General features: G+C 43.2%; 1 long non-coding RNA gene across 1 annotated transcript; it reads left to right on the top strand.

Moving 5' to 3' along the window:
• The first annotated feature begins 94 nt into the window (after positions 1-94).
• Positions 95-6,614, top strand: LOC115094560. Its single transcript, XR_003857582.1, has 4 exons — positions 95-203; positions 5,365-5,674; positions 6,223-6,294; positions 6,523-6,614. It is a non-coding gene; the product is annotated as an uncharacterized LOC115094560 (long non-coding RNA).
• The last annotated feature ends 10,653 nt before the right edge of the window (positions 6,615-17,267 follow it).

Raw genomic sequence — 17,267 nt, 5'->3', positions numbered from 1 at the left:
TATCGCCCTGGGCGTTCAATGTCTCGTTCTCTCTGGGCTGGACGAGTGTGGGGTGGAGGGGTCTCGTGATCCGGGGAGCGTTTTCCCGCAGCTGTGTGCGTGTAGCCCTGCTTTCCCCCACCCCCCCCCCCCCCTCTCCTCTCATGCACTTTCGAGCACCGCTATGGAAATTCCCAGTATCTTCCAAGACTCTTAAGGGGACAGTAAGTTTTCTGTGCTATTTTAAGATTTTGTGTGTGTACAGTATATATGTTGGTCGTGTTGTGTTTTTCTGTGTATGTGCAAAATACCTACAAAGTTCCAATTCATGGTATCTTAGTAATAGGCAGGCAACTCATATGAACAAGTCTGTATTCAAATATGAGATGCATGCCTGTGACAACAAAACGCCTGGTGTTATGGGATTATGAATGCATTAATCTGGGTGTTTTGATTTGTTTTGGGGGGAGGGAATGCATGCACTGCACTGCACGAGTTTGAAGAGCATGCCTACAGTTTGTAGTGTAGAGCAATGTCAAGGTTTTTTTTTGTTACTTCACCGTTGTGATTTGTTACCCTGAGACATGCTGGATCTTCATTGGCTGCTCTTTCAACAGAACCATGTTCCCCCTATTTCGAGGTTGAGCTTGGTTTACAGTACAGAAGCCTCATAGAGTCCTAGATCCGTGTGACCTTTATCTGACACATAAACACTAAATGATAATTAGTAGAGAGAGAGAACACAATGCGATCAGTTTTGCATGGATGCCAAAGCAGCGTGACGCTCACAATTACCTAGCATAACTGAGCCACTGGGAAAAGTTGTGCTCTTTTTTTTTTTCTTACAAAGAAATTGCACAAAACTGCAAAGAAACTATTAAGAAATCAAGTACTTACAGTGTTTCATAATACAATAAAGGCAACCTGGTTATAACTGTACACTGTACTTCCATTATGGTGGCGGTAAATGGATCTTAATCTGACTAGTTGTAGATGGAGGGTTTTATTTACACTTATCTGTATTTTCTTTGCAAAATGCTGCATAGGAGCAAGAATAGAAGGTAAACGTGGACTGCGAGCACTCAGTGTTTGCACTGTGCTCCTTGGACCCCTTCCTGCCCCTTTTCACCAATAAACATGAGGAAAAGGAAAGTGACATTCTGTCTAAAAATGACAAAAGGCTGCCTACTAAAAGTGATTTGAGCTCAGTAGGAGATATGAATACGGCTGTGAATGAGGACCCAGTCAGTCAGGGGAGGGACCAGGACAACTCATCAGGCAACTGTTTACAGTCTGGAGGAAAGAGGGGATATTTCTGCCACTAAGGTTCTCTTTTGTTTTTTTGTTCTCTTAAATATCTCAGCAATAGCCTGTCAATTTGAATACATTTCCTTACTTCAAAGTTGTTGTTGTTTTTGGTTGGTTTTTTTTTTTTTTTTCTGGCTTGCCTTTCAATCATTTCAAATTCAATGGAAATTGCACCTTTTTTTCAGTTCAGATTTCTTTCTTATAATTTATAACAACAAATTAGAAAAGAAAGAAGGAGCGTCCACATGTACAGCTGCCAAGAACCACATCATGCCAAAAAAAGAATACAAATAAAGGCAAATATGCATTGAATAGCTTACATGGCAAAGTAAATAATCCTGTAAAAACATGCACAATAATCTGGGTGAAGAAAGTTAAGGTACAGTAATGGTCTTTTTTTTGTGAAACATGAAAATAATGGTCAATCGACCTCTACATTGCTTCCCAGCTACTTATTCGCTGGTATCGCACAGCAGCCTCCTTCTCATATCGATAAAATAAACATACTGTATGCCACCAAAAAGTAGAATGTAAATTGGAGGGATTCTTCCAATTATGTAGAATCAGTGTAATTGCAATAGATAATAGGAAATCTAGTAATTGCCTTTCTGGAGGTGATAAAAGGGGATATATATAGAGAGAGATTTTAAAATAATAATGCTGTAGGATAATGCTGAGGTTTAACATTTGTGATATCGTAATCCAAGCGTCTTGCCAAAAGGCATTTGTAACTGTGCAATAGTGTAAAAGACGGGACAGAGGAGCCTTTGGCGTTCCACAGGACCAAACAGTTGTGAGAGGGGGGAAAAAAAACAGCTTTATGCACGAGCCAGGGGGTCCGTATGGCCCAGCGGGCTTGGAAAAAATATAAGGTTAGAGGAAAGAGAAACTTAGTTACTTGTCCCAATATAGAATCCAAAGGAAATCATCCGGTATTGATAATTCATGTGCACCTTGCTTCTTAGCTTTGCTCCTTATTAACAGTAACTCTCTTTGGGAAAAGGTAGCAACTTTCAGTTGTAATAGGTACCTATAACGTGCAATCCCAAATATCAATAACGGCGACCAGGAGGCACCGTACTGCTCCGTTCTGCATTCATCTGAAGAAGGAAACTGTATGTCACCCCTCCCTATTTGCCCCTCGAATGCTGGCACAGTTCCTTCCGTCTGTTCCCCCACTAACCCTCCCCGTTCTGCTTGGTCCCCCCGGTGCAGATCAGTTAAATGAATAACCTTTCTCCACACCTGCAGCGACTATGGAGAGCCTACCCAAAACAGCCATTCAGTAAGGAAAAGCAAGTGATGAAACTACCTGAGGGAATAGCACAGCCATCAGATTTGAGAAAATAAAGCGCATGGTATCTTAATTGGAGAGCCAAAAAAAAAGTTTCCATTGGATTTTTCGTCCTCTAGTTGTACCATGGTTCAGATATAGGCGCATCTTGGAATAAATATACTGTATTTAGTGAGATTCAGAATAAAGGAGGAATACATTTACTTAAAAAAGACATAATGATATATTTTTGGAGAGAATGTAATATAGATGATGACTGTAGATTTGTATTAGTACACTGCCATAATAAGGCAGATTAAATATGGGAAGTTCTTTTATTTCAGCTTACGGTTGGGAAATTTAACACAAACTCCCAGCCAATGGGTGTGAGGATTACACTGACATTTTTTTTTTCCAGAGTGCTTAATGTGTTTCAGGCAAGCTTTCCACTAAGATAAATCTTTATCCCAACTTCCTCAACTCCAAATAAGGGCCAGTGTTATGAACAACTATTCACAAATAGGTTTTCCTAGGCTGGATCCCCATTCTACGTTAATAGCAAATTCTGATTCCATTTCAAGCCGTTCTAATGCCTCTGTTCATTTACATTTGTTGTAATCTGCCTTGAGACCAATTTAGGGAAAAGGCAGAATATAAAATGTTCATTCATAAGCTGCACAATGTTGCTAATTTGTTAGCCTTTCTTCTGGATGGGGAAAAGCATCTTTTATAAGGGATATATGGTGTTCTTTCTAACCATTGTAAGGCCTTGTTAAATGTTTGATTTTTATTCTAATTTTATTTCTGGGGTAAAATCTATCCTGATCATGATCTTCAGGATTGTAATGATTCAGCATAAACAGGTACAGTGAATAGCGATTCATTAGCTTTTACTTTTACTTAAAAAGTGGCTGAGTATTGATAGGAATAGACACAAATCAGTTTTAGAATCAGAGTGCAGGTGAAACTTCAGGACTGCCAAGCAATGAGAAATGAGTAAATAATGAAGTATTTGCACTGCTTAGCAGGAAGATTTACGCATGGGTTAAATAGAAGACTCAGGGAGAGAGAAGCAAAATCTTTTCAGGAAACTTAAGTTTAATGATAGTTGATCATTCTGATGGTTTAATGCTAGGGGTTTCACATTATATGTTCATTGTATCTTAGCAGCATGTTCAGCTTCTTTATTTCAAATAAATGACTATAGGCTGGGGTTTTATCTCCATTGTTGGCCTCTGGTAAATGGTACATGGTTCTGGCAAAGTATAATTCTGTGGAGGCCAACATTTCCGCTGAATGTGTAGAGAAAGTGAATCACTTCCTACACAGGCCTCCACTAGGCATTAGAGATGTGCGTCGATTAAGGTTTTCGGGTCGGGCTTCAGTTCGGGCGCCTCGTGGAAAATGTCCTTTTCCTGCGGATCGTTTTGTTTTTTTTCCGGCGATTTTCACTGAAGTGCGTTAATGTGCACTAACGAGCCTTAATGCACATTAACAACCAGTTAGTGCGCACTATCTCAGCTTTAGTGCGCACCACAATGACCGAGATAGTGTGCACTAGCTAGATGTTAATGCACACTAATAGAGCTTACAGTGCACTATGTATCTAATAGTGCGCTGTAACTAACCTGTTAGTGTGCACTAATAAAAACTGCTACTTAAAAATTGAAACGTATCATGAGGAGTTCGATAGCTAGAGGAATGGTTTGGCGTTCCCATTGGTTCTCTCCACCTTGAAGACAGCCAATGGGAATATAGAGCCATAACTGCCCATCTGGAGGTAGCACACACTAATCCTTAGTGCATACTATGTCAGCGTTAGTGCGCACTACATCATGCATGCTCGACTGTGTCCCCAGGGGCCATTTTGCTTCTTCATGCGGACTAACTTTTGCAGAAGCACAGCCAGAGACAGCAGCAGAGAGAGCTCAGCATACTAGCACAGAGTGCGTGCAGACTGAGTTATACCACTGTAAGTATATAAGGTTTTGTTTTTAGTTTTTGTAAAGTTAGTTTTCTATGGTTAGTTATATAGATAACGCACTTTATTTTATGTAAAGTAATCCGAGTTTACTTTACATAATAGAAACAGAAAACTGTGACCACAGTTTAAATTTTTTTCACTAAATTAGCATAAAATATAAAACTAATATTAAATGAAGTACCTTGTTTCATTTTAAGTTAAGTTACATTAGGGGAAATAAGTTTAACACTAAAAGTTCTTTATTTTATTTTATGCTACTTTAGTGAAAAAAAAAAGAGCAGCCTAACAACCTGGCCACAGTTGTCACCAGTTGCGTCAGCTGTCCTTCAGAGACGGGGAACTGCCTGGCCCATCATCCCCTCCCCTCCCCCATGTCCCAGCCATTGAATGGTGTGTGGGGGAGGATGGTGACGGGTGAGACAGCTCCCTCCCTGCATTAAGGTGTGAGCTTCTGAGCAGACAGCTGTCCTTCAGAGACGGGGGAACTGCCTGGCCCATCATCCCCTCCCCTCCCCCATGTCCCAGCCATTGAATGGTATGTGGGTGAGGGGGGGGGGGATGGTGACGGGTGAGACAGCTCCCTCCCTGCATTAAGGTGTGAGCTTCTGAGCAGACAGCTGTCCTTCAGAGATGGGGGATTGCCTGGCCTTCACCCCCTCCCCTCCCTCATAAACCAGCTAGTGAATGGGGAGTGGGTGTCAGGGGGGAGGGATGTGAAGGGTGAGACAGCCCCCTGTATTCAGGTGTGAGCTTCTGAACAAACAGCTGTCCTAAAGCACATACTTTTTTTTACATCTTCTTTTTTATTTTCTCCTGGTAGGATGGAACGTGACAGGGACGAGTCCGACAGGGCCAGGGAGTCCGACTCCTCCCCACCGTCCTCCTCCAAAGTGGCAGCTGCTAAGGACAGGAAGGGAGCTGCAAGGTCCAGGAAGCCCCTCTTTACACAGGCTGATGTGGACCTCCTGGCCCGGCTCATTCTCCTGGATGAGAGGAACCTCTACACCCCCCCCCCCCCCCAGGCTGCAGGCAGAACCTGGAAACGGAGCCTGCAGCCTGGGCCTCTCTCCAGGAGGAGTTTTGCCGGCGAGCATCTTACCCTTGCGAGATCGAAGATCTCAAAAAGAAAGGTGAGAAATAATAATGTTGTGCATATTATTAATTATTATTTATATTTTGTATTTGAAAATTGAATAGAGTACGAATAGTAGTAGTAGCAGCATAGAGTGAGTTATATAAAGTTATAAGTATTTATTTATTTTTTTATATACCGACATTCGATCTGAAATATCACATCGGTTTACATTCAGGTACTCGAGGTATTTTCCCTATCCCCAGAGGGATAGGGATAAGTACAGTAATAATTTAAAATAAATATATTTTAGAAGAACAGAAGTAGTAGTAGTGTATCACCCTTACCCTATACTATACTTACTAACCATACTACAAAAGATGCATAGTTATCTGTGGTATTAATATTTATATTTATCATTTTGAAATGGTGGTATTTGGGATTTTGAAAGCCACATTGAAAACTAGGTATAAAATAGAAAAGTTAGTAATAAAAAAATACTATGTTGCATAAAAAATAACCTAGTAGGTCAAGGCAAAACTTGGGCATGCTGTTTGTAATTATTAATCAATGTTATTCTTATTCCTTTATCCCTCTAATTCTCAGGTCGTCACCTGTGACTTCTTGAGGGTGAGTGGCTCGAGGAGGTCCACAGAACTCTCTCCCGTCCCTTGCCTGGTAGGTTGTTTTCAGTACTATAAAAGTACACAAATATTATTCATTCAATAAGTGTTTTGCTGTTGCTATGCTAAATTTTAGTTGCAATGGAATTTAATTGTAATGGGATTTGTGTTTAATTATGTTTGTTTATTATAATAGTGAATGAATGCTTGTGTCTGATCTCATTCCTGTTTTTAAAATTTTAACTGTTGTTCTCTGAATTTTGATCTATCTTGTCTTGTACAGAAATACCACCTACCGGCAGGGACGAGGTGGAGCTTCCTGGGCCTAGCAGGAGCTGCCACCTGCTAGGCCCAGGAAGCACCAGCAGCTAGTGGGCCAGGTAATGTATCTAGGCCCAGGTAATATATCTAAGGCTGAAAAACAAAATCATTTTTTGAGATCAGTCAGTTATAGTGGCTGGGATAGATGTATGTATATTTGTATATATTTATTATAATGACACTGAGTGACTTTGAGAGTAAACTAAGGAATGGAAGGAGAAAGAAGAAGAGATTTGTAGTGTACCATCATATTCTGTCCAACTTGAGAGAGCCTCCTTTATTTCTCCTTCCAATCCTTCAAATTATGTACTGTCTCTAATCTATCTAGATTGATATCCCTCCGCTCGCTCCCTCCCTCCCTATCCCCTGTTATGGACTCCTCATTTTCCTAAAATCCTCTAGGTTAGTAAACTAAGGGGTCGATTTTATAAACTTGCTCGCGCGCGTCCAGTATTTGCTTATTTATTTGCCATATATGTATGTATTGTTCTATGTCTATGTCTCATTTATTTATTTATTTGGTGCTTTTCTATACCGGCATTCATGATACAATCATATCATGTCGGTTTACATGGAACGGGGGTACAATAACCTTAGATATTAACAAAGCGAAGAGAAGCAGAAGTTACAATAAAACAGGGGTCCTGGAACTGAGGGAAGAGGAAGAAAAAAGCATAAGTTACTCATCAGCAAGAAGAGCAATTATTTACATTGTGCTGAATGTAAATTCTCATGTTGAATTTTTTTTTTTTTTTACATTTCTTTACAGGGTAAGAAGAGGCAGCAGAGGTGGCAGCAGCAGTGTCAGCTAGGGATGTGCAGAGGGACGCCATGTTGGATTCGGATTCGTCAGGGGGCAGATATGTTGCATTCAGCAAGGGGGCCGCCCGATACATTTATCCTTTAATTCCTATTTGTTTCCCCGCTAAAATTAAATTAACTACAACCCCCCACCCTCCTGACCCCACCAAGACTTACCAAAACTCCCTGGTGGTCCAGCGAGGTGTCCGGGAGCCATCCCCTGCACTCACACCCTTGCTGCCGGTTTCAAAATGGCGCCGATAGCCTTTGCCCTTACTATGTCACAGGGACTACTGGTGCCATTGGTCAGCCCCTGTCACATGGTAAGAGCACAAGATGGCACCAATGGCCATGTGACAGGGGCTGACCAATGGCACCAGTAGTCCCTGTGACATAGTAAGGGCAAAGGCTATCGGCGCCATTTTGAAACCGGCAGCAAGGGTGTGAGTGCAGGGGATGGCTCCCGGACCCCCTGATGGACCACCAGGGAGTTTTGGTAAGTCTTGGGGGGTAAGGAGGGTGGGGGGTTTGTTTAAATTTGGTCCTTTAGACGGCCGAATGATTCGGTGTATTCATGGGGAATCGCGATATGTTTTGCTTCCCCACGAATACAATGAATAGGGCCCTATACGTTGCGGATGAGAAATACGTTAAAAACGAATGCACACCTCTAGCGCCAGCAGCCCGGCCCAGCACAAGCACCAGTACTGCCATACTTCCTCCAGGATCTCCTCCTAGCTGTGCATGCCCTGCACAGTTTGCCAAGCTGGAGGAGATCCTGCAGAAAGTACGGCAGTTCAAGGCAAAATATGATGCTGACTTCATGATGTTGCAGCAGGATGTCATAAATGTGGAGAGGAGGTTGTCAGCCCTGGAGGAGGCCTCTCAGGAGCAGAGGGCAATGGCATCTCATGAGGAGGAGATGCCAGAGCCCTCTGTTCTAGAGCAGGATCCTCCCGGTTCGTCACCCTCCTCTCCACATGACTCTGCTGCAACATTATGAAGTCTTGAAGAGAAGGCATCATTATTCACCCTGGCCTGGGCTCCTCCACTCATTTTTTTTTTTATTTATAGAAAAAAAAAAAATATATATATATATTATTTTTGTTTAATTGTTAAAAATAAAATATATTGTTTGTATAAAATGTTTGTTTGTTTATTCTTTTATTTATTTATTATTCATTAGTTATTTAACTGATTAATAATAATTATTCCTAAATTAAATAGTAAGGTACTAAATTACAGAGAGCAGACATGTACGTATTATAATCCAACAAATTTCAGTGTTTTTTTTTTACTAGTATGGCACTCAGTCATACACTTTCATAAAACATTCAGTCTGGTTGAATTAGCACAAGTTGTATACTTGTGAGCAGTAGCGCCGTCAAGGTTTCAACCATGGCTACTGACCATTCACACATCTTTCAACCTGGCCAATGCAATATTGTGCATTGTGCACTGCACAATATTGCAACAACTCACACTTCGGTGCCAAACATTGCTGCTTGACCAAGACAGCCATTTGAAGCAGCAAATGTAATGCTTGTGATACTAAAGTAGGAGTAAGAAAGCAGAATCATGGAAAAAAAATCCTTCAGAAATGTACAACTGCTAGGCGCTCAGTTTTTCTTTTTTTATTTCTGAAGGTCTTTTGTTTTACATAGAAACATAGAAATGACGGCAGAAGAAGCCCAAACGGCCCATCCAGTCTGCCCAGCAAGCTTTCACACTTATTTTTTTTCTCATACTTATCTGATTCTTTTGGCCCTTAGTAACTTTTTCGTTCTATTTCACTTCCACCCCGGCCATTGCTGTAGAGAGTAGTGCTGGAGCTGCATCTTAGTGAAGTATATAGCTTAATTGGTTAGGGGTAGTAACTGCCGCAATAAGCAAGCTATTTCCACGCTTATTTGTTTACCCAGCCTGTGCAATTCAGTCCTTGCTGGTTGTCTGAATATAAATCATCTTTTCTTCATCCCCCCCTGCCATCGACGCAGTGAGCTATGCTGGATATGCAGTGAAAGTGAAGTATCAGGCATTAATTGGTTTAGGGTAGTAACCGCCATAACAAGCAAGCTACTCCCCGCTTTTTTGTGAATGCAAATCCTATTTTCCACATTTCCTCTTGCCGTTGAAGCATAGAGCAATGTTGGAGTCGCATTAACCGTGTGTATGTATATTGAATAAAGGTATTATCTCCCGGTAGTAGCCATCATTCCCGCAAGCCACCCCCATGCCTCTTCTCTTCATTCACATCCTCTAGACTTTATGGATCCACACGTTTATCCCATGCCCCTTTGAAATCCTTCACGGTTTTAGTCTTCACCACTTCCTCTGGAAGGGCATTCCAGGTGTCCACCACTCTCTCCGTGAAGAAATACTTCCTGACATTGGTTCTGAGTCTTCCTCCCTGCAGTTTTAAATCATGAACCCTGGTTCTGCTGATTTTTTTTGCAATGGAAAAGGTTTGTCGTTGACTTTGGATCATTAAAACCTTTCAAGTATCTGAAGGTCTGTATCATATCCCCCCTGCTCCTCCTTTCCTCTAGGGTATACATATTTAGATTCTTCAATCTCTCCTCATAAGGCATTCAATGAAGACCATACACCTTTTTGGTCGCCCTTCTCTGGACTGCCTCCATCCTGTCTGTCTGTTCGGAGATACGGTCTCCAGAACTAGCACAGTACTCCAGGTGAGGCCTCACCAAGGACCTGTAGAAGGACATAATCACTTCCCTTTTCTTACTCGATATTCCTCTTTCTATGCAGCCCAGCATTCTTCTGGCTTTAGGTATTGCCTTGCCGCATTGTTTCGCCGACTTCAGATCGTTAGACACTATCACCCCAAGGTCTCTTTCCTGCTCCGTGCACATCAGCCCTTCACCACCCATCGAATACATTTGCATGATTCTGCTTTCTTAGTTCTAGTACTTAGTAGTTAGTTAGTACTTTACTATTAGTATTGAAATGAACAATACTGGCCTGGACAGGAGGCAGGAGACGGGCAGGGGCAACGCTGACTGCTGGTAGGCTGTAGTACTCCCCAGCGGGCATTGTTGGGGACATAGCAGGATGGAGCGTTCATGTCTTGGACTCCTGGACTGGCTTCTTCTGGGAGCCACAAGACTCAGCGGCGGCAGTGTGGTGGTAGCGGCACTGCCGGGTGCCCCAGTGGGTGGTGCGGGGAGCACAGCTGCATAGAGCAAAGCCTCTCTTCCAGCCCTTGATCTTGCATATCGGGCCTGGACAGGAGGCAGTAGACAGGCAGGGGCAGCACTGACTGCTGGCAGGCTGTAGTGCTCCCCAACAGGCACTGTCGGGGGTGCAGCAGGACAGAGCATTCATGTCTTGTGACTCACAGACTGGCTTCTTCTGGGTGCCACAAGAGGCAGCAGCGGCAGTGAGGTGGTAGCTGCACTGACGGGTGCCCTAGCGGGTGGTGCGGGGAGCACAGCTGCATAAAGCAAAGCCTCTCTTCCAGCCCTCGACCTTGCATCATGGGCCTAGGCAGGAGGCTGGCAGGGGCAGTGCTGACTGCTGGCAGGCTGCAGTGTGCCCCAACTTGCGCTGTTGAGAACACAGCAGGACGGAGCTTCATGAAGAAGCCAGTCTGGGAGTCTCAAGACAGGAATGCTCCATCCTGCTGGGTCCCCAACTGACCTTGCATTCCGGGCCTAGACAAGAGGCTCACTCCTCCTCCCAGTCACAGGGAACATCCGGATACCCTAGCAGTGCAACATTTATTTTGATGAAAACCAATTGTTCTACTGAGTCTGGAGACAAACGTGCACGGTGTAGACTCACAATGCTCCCTGTCATTGAAAATACTATTTCACGTTATACACTGGTTGGTGGGCAGAAAAGAAAGTGCTGTGCTACTATGGCAAGATCAGGCCACATTGAAGGTTTCTGTACCCAATATCTCAAGGGATCTGAGTTCATGCTCTGAATTGGTTAGGACAGAAAACTCTTAACCTGAATTTCTGAAACCTTCTCTTGCAGGTATTGCTGCTGGTCAGCACCACCCACACTTCTGCGAGCAAGTGATGCTCTTGACTGGTACATTATACCCAATTCATGAATTCATGAAACGGGATGAGATTGGTCTCTCATGGTAGGGAGCAGCTGGTAGAAGCAGTTGAGCAGGATGGATTTGGAGACTGAGAAGAAGATGATCCTAATTCATCATCATCATCCTTAAAACTGAGCCTCTTTAACATATTTTCAACCATTGCAATCAACTTTTTTTTTGCAGTGTGTAAGAGCATTGCACTTGACAGCAAAATTGCCTTACACACGTGGGTCATACATAGCAGCCAATATATAGCAATCCCTTTGCATGACAGGTTTCAACCTTTTCTGTACTTGCTCTTTTAAGGATTTCACAAGTAGTACCACTTTAGTTTAGTTTATTGGTTTTTCTATACCGTCACATCGGCAATGCCATCACAACGGTTTACAATTACATTACTTCTTTCGAGAACTGTGGCTGATGCATAAATTTCTCTAGATAGTATATTGCGGGGATGACATCACCTAACGTGGCTGTAGCTGAACTCATTGCATCAGTATATTCTTTAAAAGGCTTGAGGACATGCACCATCTGTGCAATGTTTGTCCAGTCCTGACATCCAAGAGGACTTTCCAATCCAATTTCAAATGCCATTGCCAAATCATGAACAGGTGTCTGCTTTTCACACAACCTCTCCAACATAAGATAGGTGGAATTCCATCTAGTAGGCAAATCCTGAACAAGGTTCTGCAAAGGTGCCCCAACAGCTATTTGCCTCTCTCTGAGTTGCTTCCCACCTTTCATGATGTCATGATGACTAAATATTTTGGGTTTACGGGTATGTGGTCCTTTAAGAAAGATAGGAAACTAAATCCTGTAGGGGGAGCTTTGTTCCTTATATAAAACTTTAACTTCCTTCCAGCTCTTAAGCTTCCCAAGTTTTTTACTCCTTGTTAAATGTAACTTTATCTTATTCTCTTTTCTTGTTAATTACTTTTATTTATTGCTTCTGTTATACCCTTGTTTTATGTAAACCGATCCGATATGGTTTATTTACTATGAAGGTCGGTATAAAAAAGTGTTAAATAAATAAATAAATAAAATGGTTTAGGATTTTGGCGGGGAGCTAGTTGGATTAGGCGTAATTGGATGGAACCCATCCGGGAGAGTAGGTTCAGCCTGGAGCTGCCTCTCAGGTGAGAGGGCCCTGCAGAGGCTTTTGCCCTCAAGGGGAAAGGCCTGAGGTGGTAGACAGTTCTCACAGGGAAGCAGCAAGATGTGGTGAGTCTTCTAAAGGAGAGACAGCCTGGAACCCGAGGAGTCCCAAAGCTAAAAGTGGAGTTCTTTGTGTTAGAAGAGTTTGGAATAGAGAAATTTTGATGGGTGGGAGCCTGGACCCTGGGGAAGTTCAGGGATATTGTCTGGATAAGATCTGGTAGCAAGGGATTCTGGAGTGATCAGAGTTCTTGATCCTTGGAGATGGCATACTTTGGAACACGAAGTGAATAAAGAACTTTTTGATGATGCATACGTGGATGGTGGGACTGTGATATCCATGGACTCTCATACAGAAGGGATGCTTTGGATAGCAACAAGTGATGGGAATGTGACAATTGTATCTTACTGAGAGCTCTGGGCGCTGTTGGATAGAAGAGGGGCAGAAAATATTTTAAATATGACTTGCTTCCCTCTTTTCATAAGGGACAATTGTATATAGTTGCAGAAACATTTTTAACTGTATTTTTTTCAGTTGCTTTTGTAACTACCTCAGCTTAGCTTGTATAAGCCTATGGCCCTGATTTAATCAGTGAATTTGTTCTACTCTATTTCATTCTCTTACTGCTGGTTTTACTAGGAAAAAAAAAAGTTAGTTTGTTAGAAATAAACTGTGGAGTGAGTCACATTTTCTGGTATTTGATGGGTAGAAAAGAAGAAATAGCAGTCAAAAGGTGGGGGGTCATAGATGGGTCTTCAGTGGGTGAGAACCCTACCCAGCTAACATCAGTTCACCCTATTTAGCCTCTGGGCCTGGGTCCACTACACCACTTGCTTGATCCAAATGCTAATTGAACCCTATCTAGAGAGATTCAGTGCCTTAAGTTCTTAACAATTTATTTGCCCCATTCAGATCGTTGCAGAGTCATCTAGATTAGAGGCAATGATGGAGTTCCAGTATAGAGGAAAACAGTGGCACAGAATCCTTGAAATGATGGGGCAGATTTAGGGGCAGGATTGGAGAGAAATAAGGTTGACAACCTAAATCCATAGGAGAGATACAATGCACATTTTATAGACTGCTAAGAAAGAAAGAAGGAGAAATTGATGTTCAATTATGTCACTGGCTGGAAATTCTAAAGTCCCACTGACACTCTTTGTGATCTTGGCCATGTCACTTTGCCCTCCATTGTCTCAGGTACAAATTTAATACCTGATTCACTATGGTTTTTTTTCCCATAGATACAAAATGGGAGAAACAACTTAATGAAGCTTGCCCATAGGGCCTACTTTACTAAGCTTTTTTCCCCATAGACACAGAATATGAAAAAGGCCTTAGTAGATGACACCCTTTAAATTACAAGGTCTTTAGAGATAGCCAAATGCCTAGAGTACTTGAATGTAATCTGCTTAGAAGTGGCTGCAAGACTGAACATATCACCATTATATGTGGCCATTGAGGTGAAAGGGAGAATGATTCCTGTACTGGGACCTTGTTAATGAGCGTCCCTCCTCCTATTCTCTGCCCTCAATGTCAGATGATGTTGTTCCTGCTTGCCATGGTTTTTCCCACTCCAGATGATGCCACTACTTAACCAGAAGATCAAAAGTGGCCAACTTTGGGTGGTGGTTCATCACTAAAGTTGTGAATCAAAGGGGTTTGTCCCTTTTTGTGCCCCTTCATGAGCCCTCAAGGACATGGGTATTAACTTTGTCCCTGTTCTCTGCATGGGGAGGCTAATTTGGGTTAGGGTCTGTTGCTTTAGTTAGATAATTTAAATTTTGTTAGTTATTAATATTATTTCATGTTTTTGCAAATATTGTAATTGTAATTTTGTATTGATTAGAGTGGAGGATTAGCCTAGTGGTTAGAGCAGCGAGCTATATGCCAGGGTCCAAATTCTACTACCACCCCTTGTGACCTTGGGCAAGTTACTACGTCCTCCATTCCCTTAGTTACAGGAAAATAAACATAGTATCTGAGTGTAATCCACACTGATGTGACTAAAAGAATATAAAGAAACAATGTTGTTTTATATTCAATTATGAAATGTACTTTTGATTTGCCGCAAGTCACTTTAGGAAGTTTTTTGGGTCTGAAAAGATGGGATATAAATGTAAATGTTATGTTTTGGTATGGATGTGAACCCTGGGTCGGACTGAGAGGTGTCTCTGCCCACAGGGAGGAGCCCTGTGGGGCCTCACATGGGCTGGCATGGCCTAAGCAGCATAGGACTCAGCTGGAAGTAGAAACTTTATTAGGCAGGAAGGAAGGCAGAGCCCGCAGAGCGGGAATAAAAAAGTACAGTTCAGAGTAATGGGGTAAACCCAGTAGTGAGGATATGGTAGTGGCCCGCAGCGCGGGGTACGTCGAGGAGTCTGTACAGTAGACGGTGATGATGACTGAGGTGCAGATGTCCAGAGAGGAATAGTAGATGATGAGGCAGAACCCTGCAGCACAGGGTATACTGGAGCAAGTCACTGAAGCGAGAACAGTAGTGGCCCGAGGCTCGGGGTACACCGAAGGAAGTTTCAGCAAGCTGGTATCGTAGAGTCAGAAGTAGTGTACTCACGAGGCAGTTCTTAGACAGAGTCCCAGGGAGTAAGTCAGGTAGGTTCTCCCGGCTGGAAAGCCCTCCGAGGAGGGGATAGCCAGGACGTGGAGAGGCCACCGAGGAGAGGTACCTAGAGCATCCAAAACCCGGAGATAGGAACTACAAGTCCAAACGAAGAGTAGAATTCATCAACGAAGAAACTCCTTGCTAACTCATAGGAGGAGCGGGCCAGATGGTTTAAGTACAGCAGAGGGTTGATGTCTTCAGGAGGGGATGCCTCCGAGGTTCCTGTCATGACGTGTAGAAAGGAGACCCTTGTGTGCGTGTGCGCACCTTAGGAGATTCCGGGACCAAGAAGGTGGTCGGCAGCGCCCTCACCATCCTGGGGGTGCCGGGTAGGTCGGCGTTTGCTGGCAGAGGCTGCCACTCTTCTGAGGATTGCTGGTGCAGGGAAAAAAAGAGGTGAGCATGAGAAGTTGCAGCAGTCTGCGACTGACAGGTGTAACAGTAACCCCCTTCTTAAGGCTTCTCCCCAGGGGTTTCGGTTTCCTGGGATGAGATAAGTGGAATTGTCTCATCAGATCCTTGTCAAGGATGTTAATTGCAGGCTCCCAACTGTTCTCCTCTGGTCCAAATCCTTCCCAGGACATGAGGTACTCCCAGTGTCTCCCATGTTTCTACACATCAAGAATATCTTCAACCTGGTAGGTAATATCCTCTTCTGCTGTGAGAGGTTGAGGTTCTGGGGTCTTTTTTGAGAATTCTGACAAAATGAGCGGCTTTAGGAGGGATATGTGGAAAGCATTGTGGATTCAAAGAGATGATGGCAACTGACAGCTGTAAGTTACTGGTCCCAGGTGGCGGAGTATTGCAAAAGGCCCAATGCAGCGAGGCGCCAATCAAGCAGATGGCATCTTAAGGCGAATGAAGCAGGTACTGAGCCATACCTTCACTCCAGGTTGTAACTGCAGAGCTGCTCTGTGATGAGCATCATAAAATCTTTTGGCCTTTTGTTCTGCCTTTTGGAGAAGTCCTTTAGTGTGCTCCCAAAGCTGATGCAGTTCTTGCACCGAAGCCTGGGCTGCAGGAGATGACACTGACAAGGGTATCGGTAACGGAGGTAACGGTTGACGTTCGTAGATGTGCTGGAAAGGTGATGATCCTGTAGAAGCTGAGGGATGCGAATTCAGTGCAAATTCGGCCCAGGGGAGCAATTTGGTCCAGTCGCTTTGTCTGGAAGTGACATTAGAGTGGAGTGTTTGTCCGTTGGCTTGCGGATGGTAAGCTGATGTTAGATCCAAGGATATATCAAACTTTTTGCAGAGGGATCTCCAGAATTTCACTGTGAATTGAACCCCTCGGTCAGAGAGGATGTTCTTGGGCATGCCATGAGGATGAAAAATGTGTCGAAGAGACCCATGCCTGGATTTAGCTGTACTGTCTATCTATGCTCAGGAAGGACAGGGTTGGCCGAAAGAGGGAAGGACTAGCACTTTATGTAAACATAATATTAAAGTCACTGAAATGCAGATGGTATGGGAAGGAAGGAAGCACTTTGGCTTACCTTAGGGAATTGGTATTTTTATTTATTCTGGCATGATTTATGGACCTCCTATATAGGAGGAAGAGCTGGATAAAGATTTAGCGAGACATCTATAACAGAGTAATGAAGAGGGAGATGTTTCTGGTGGAAGATTTTAATCTTGTGGATGTTGATTGAAGAATCCCTTCTGCAGAAACAGAATGAGGATCTGTCAGCTCCACTGACAATTCTGTTCATCAGTTCCTTGTAAACAGGAATGGTTCCAGAAGTCTGGAGCCAAACAGATGCCATCTCTCGTCATGAAAGTGAGAATGGGAAATCAGCTTAACTACAGGCCTGTCAGCCTCCTCTATGGTGGGTAAAATCTCCATTGAAGGAAAGGATTGCAGAATATCTTCAATCCAACAGGTTACCGAAGCATTACGATTTCACCAAAGGTAGATCATGACAAATACATAAAAATATCTCTGGTTTACCAAAGAAGCAGAGGTGTTATACTTAGATTTGAGAAAGGCTATGACACCGATCCACATAGGAAACTCATAAATAATTTGAGCAGCCTGCGGAGGGGCTGGAGTGGG

Source organism: Rhinatrema bivittatum, chromosome 6 (assembly GCF_901001135.1).
Source record: "Rhinatrema bivittatum chromosome 6, aRhiBiv1.1, whole genome shotgun sequence".
NCBI classification, from domain to species: Eukaryota; Metazoa; Chordata; class Amphibia; order Gymnophiona; family Rhinatrematidae; genus Rhinatrema; species Rhinatrema bivittatum.
This window is presented reverse-complemented; position numbering and strand designations above follow the sequence as displayed.